Source organism: Triticum aestivum, chromosome 6D (assembly GCF_018294505.1).
Source record: "Triticum aestivum cultivar Chinese Spring chromosome 6D, IWGSC CS RefSeq v2.1, whole genome shotgun sequence".
NCBI lineage: Eukaryota > Viridiplantae > Streptophyta > Magnoliopsida > Poales > Poaceae > Triticum > Triticum aestivum.
The window spans coordinates 341,979,368-341,984,118 of NC_057811.1; positions in this window are offsets into that span (position 1 = coordinate 341,979,368).

Below are 4,751 nucleotides of genomic sequence, written 5' to 3' on the forward strand. Positions count from 1 at the left end.
CAGTTGTCCATCCGTCTGCCGCGGCTCATTGCCATTCGCCCGCTATATTAACTTGAGCCCCAGCTCCCAGCCATAGCCAAAGACCCACACTTATTCTCCTCCGGTCCCTTCCTTCTGTCGGCACCACTTCAGCCATGGCCTCCTGGCGCTCCGAAGCTCTCTTGGACGTACTGTCGCAGGAGCAGACGAGGGACATCGGTGGCTCCGCTCCGGGCATGCTCCAAAGCTCTCTTCGACGTACTATCGCAGGAGCAAACGAAGGAGATCGCCAGCACCCCTCTGCTGCCCTCTGCCGCCACGACCATGAAGCCGGCGCGCGTGCGCGGGTGCAGCCGGCAGCGAGGAAGAGTAGTACACGGTAGGTCGCCACCGCTCTGGAGGAGGAGGTTATCGAGGCGGATGAGGAGGAGGCAAAGGCAATGGCCGGCTTTCTCGGGTTCATGGCCGGACATGGTGGTCGGGCGCCGGCAATCGTTTAGATTAGGTTTACAGTAGGTTTTAGTACGGTTTGTGCGAAATATGTAATGAATTTCCTCCAGTTTGTAGGAAAAGTTTTCGAAATGTAATGAATTTCATCCAGTTAATTTGAAATTTGCTTTGTTTGCACGAATTTCGTCCGGTTAGTTCATATAGTTGTGGAAAGGTATGCGGGCAGCATCGGATGGCATCCATCAGTGTCCTCGGACAGATGCCGGTGTAAATTTGTGGGTCAGCACTGGAGATGCCCTAACTATCATGCTATAATCGCTAACAATCCTCCATTATTTGGCAGGGAACAGTTATCCCTCGATCAAAATCAGATCTGCGGTGTTTCGCACTCCTCCCGCGTAAGAGTGTAAACTCTTGCTTACATAAAAATGGAGCAAGTGGACGGCACTGTAGCACGTCATATCACTCGAACTAGCCCGCCTAACGAGCGGGAAAGCACCGCCCTCATCATTTTGTTCTGGATTTCTATCGATCGATCGCGCGAAAATGTTACGCTTCGCAAGTTCTAAAGGAAAAGGCGGCACACTTACGACTCGTAGACGTCGCAACCCCGACAGTCCGTCTCGCACGCCGCTCACCAGAGGGGACACGCGTTGTCTTGCAATTTCACTAACATGTGGGACCGTAATTGAATTAACCGTCGATAGCCGAAATCTAATCGCTCGGCGGGCGTCGGCTGAGAAGAGAGAAACGGGGGAGGGAGAAGAGATCGCCCGCCCGCCGTGCACGGACTCCAAGAAATATATGGTGATAATGTGAGGTGGGCCATGCTGGAGTCCGGACCGCTTTCGGAGCCTGCTCTCACCGCCCTGGCCCCTCAAGACGCCAGCTGCCCGCCGCATGCATGCATAGCAAGTACACTCCTTATGTGGAGGAGAGAGAGGCATTGACAAAGTCAAGGAGTGGGCTCTGCAAGAGCCCGTCTCTACACGTGCTCCTAGGTAAAATAATAATAATTCTAAAAAAGGCATAAAAATAATTGTGTCTTAAAAAAAGAAAGGTAAAAAACATTTGAGAGGAAATAGATAGAGAGAAAGTGAGAAAAAGCTGTAACCTGGGCATTACATGAGGAAGGAGGGAGTGGTGCACATGCCAAGTTCACTGGGCTGCCATGTTTCACACTCCTCCGTCGTAACAGTGGAGACAATAGCTTTCATCAAAAATAAACAATGAATACTCGTTGCTCGTCCTCTATATCGGAAAGAATACTTTCATTCATCGACATGTGGGACGTCGACCATCCTGGTCCACCTCCCATGCACAAAATTATCCTGGTCTACCCCGGTCGTATCGCAGGCCCAACCTTTCCCACTGTAAGTTGTTCGGACGAAGGAACCATCATGACTTCGTTGAATTCCGCTTCTTCAAGAAAACTTACTGTACCCGCAATACTGCTATCACACGCGAAGACTGGACGGCACTGTACCACGTCATATCACTGAAACCCACTAGGCCAAACTAGCCCGCCTAGGTCATCTATTTTGGAACGGAGGGAGTACGTCTCTGCACTGCTATGATTTTGTGTTGCACGTTCTCTGTACTTTTGCTACGATTTTCCTACCCTATGAACCAAATGAGGCCTGAATGTATGTCGACTATTGTCTGATCGATCGCTAAGCCTACAATTTTAGGAGCTATGGCCATTGGTCGATCGACGACGGATAAGTATAAGCGTACCACGAGCTCATCAGCCCCAACGTTTCTCTTCGGTGAGTGTTTTGCAAGTACTATAGCTCGCACAGTAGCTAGCCTACTAACACCAAGAATCATCAACCAAAACCCTGCTGATATGATAAACAGTTCAAACTTACATCTAAGCATGCCATATATTACATCAAAAGCTGGTGAGGATACATCTGTTTCCATAACTCGGAGAGGGTTCACATGATTCATCGCATGATTCACTGTCAAACAAAAGTAGCAAGATCGACCCACACAAGACAGTGCACTAGCCCTAAGATGGTTTGATAACACGCATCGTTTTGCTAATTAAACACAGGGCAATGCAAACTACCCTGAAGGATTAGCGCGACAAACTATTTCTTGTCATCGATCTCTCGGGCAATGACCACAGCACGAACAGCGGCATGGGAATCGATTTCTGAGGCGATGTGCACAGGACTGACCGCGACATCGGAATCGATCTCTGGGGCGATGTCCACAGGATGGACAGCGGCATCGGAATCGATCTCCGGGGCAATGCCAATAGGACGGGCCACGACATCGGAATCATCAAGGACGTCCACCGGCACCTGCACAACCCTAACATATTAGCAAGCACATTGCAAATAATCAAAAACCACAACTATGGTAATAAGCCATTATTTTTTACCTTGTGCAGCTCACTGGGGGCTCTCATCCCTCCGGGGGCCATCTCCTCATCCTCGATGGGGGCCATCACCTTGCCAGGGGAATACTGCTTCTCAACGGCGACTATCTCCTCAAACCCGGTCTTGAGCCTCACATAGGTGGCAATCAGAGTTCCTGGGGTAGGCACGGTGGGGCCCTTGCTGTTCTTCCAACTTTCTTTGAGGAGTTCGTCCGCCAACGTCCTCAACTCTTTGGCCAGTGCTTGTTTCTTGGAGTTCTTCGTCTCCATGGGTTGGCCCGCCAACATGGTCAACTCGTTGGTCGGTGCTCGCTTCCTGGAGATCGCTGTCTCCAGTGGGTTGTCCGCCGGTAACTCTTTGCCTCGTGCTCCAGGATCCATCAATGAACTGAGAAACAAAAAGCAATCGAAAGGAAACCACAATCGCAATGAAAACGGGAAAAGAATAGGATGTGAGAATCGGTCGGTGCTTCGCAAAAAGAAGATTCTTGGAATGAAAATATAGCAGCATAACTGATTCGCCCACCTTTCCTTCGTCGGTACAGAAGAAAAATGGCAGAAGTGAGTAGCCTGGAGTGAGGTTTTCTTCAAGAAAGGGAAGAAAGGGCTTGAACGAGCGTTCCAGTGAAATGATGGTTGCTTCGTCCAGTCCAACTTGGAGGCCACCTTACCACTGCTGGTAAAGGTGTGCGTTTTGTGATATGACGGGTCATGACAGCCACACCGGGGTGACAGGTGAGTCTCGACTGTAGCACCTCATTGTGATTTGGTGGATGGCACGCGGGCCCGGATGCTTTGAAATGTCCCGCATGTAGATAGAGCGGCTAGTCAAATAGGAGTGCTCAATATTGTGCACCGCGACCAAGGCGGAGAGGAAACGAGAGAACTACGGAATTAATGTATGAGTTTAATTAGGGTAGTTTTGTAAAGTACGAGATACATTCCTCCAATCGCAAAATGCCTTGGTTCATGAGATTTGAGATTTGAGCCCTATAAACCGGAAGGGAGGGAGTACTCCACACGGTGTAGTCTAGTCACTTGTTGAAATCTCTAGAAAGGCAAATACTCCTTTCCGGTTTACAGGGCTATACTACTCCCTCCGTCTAGGTGTGTAAGTCATCTTACGAAAACCAAATAGTCCCAAAACACTTGGGCGCGGTGCATTAACTTCTACCTTGTTTCTTGTTTCTTGACATATCAACCAATAAGAGATGAGAGGTGTGCATGCTTTTAATGACTTGCAATGGCTAGTTCATTGCATGCAATGCTATTAATTAGCAAATAAACATTGGTGACCCCAGGAGGAAACGGTGCTAAGCGCGTGGACCTATGCAGAATGAGTATCAACCAATGGATAATGGAGTTTAATTGTTAAACAATAGCAATTTTGTCTCATGCAAGAGCCTGGCTAGTACTCCAAGGAACCGCACCACGCGAGTGTTCGCAACTGCCACGTTCGGGTTGCGCTTGGCTCTTCGCCTCTTCGAGAAGACGAACAATGATGTTACTCCTACTTCTACAGTATCGAATCCACTGCTGCATGTCCGTCCACCTCGTGTGGGAGGGATAGCGTGTAGCGAAAGCTTCTACTTACTGCTCATGCCTTTGCGTCAATGACGGGTGGGCTCAACAGGTGGTTGGCCCTCCTGTCATGCAGCCAAAGGCAGGTGCAGTTAAGGCACCGGAGCTCAGTCCGCGAGGGAGAGGGCGTTGTAGTAATCAAATTTCTCGGTCTTGTATGAGTTGACGCGACACATCAAAGCACTGCACTCGATATAAGTCTTTTTACACATTTCAAATGGGCTACTTCGTATGTAGGAGTAGACATATTCTGCTTCGTATGTAGTCACTTGTTGCAATCTCTAAAAAGACTTATATTTGGAAACGGAGGGAGTAGAATGCATGCATGCATGCCGTGACTTTCCTTTTGATA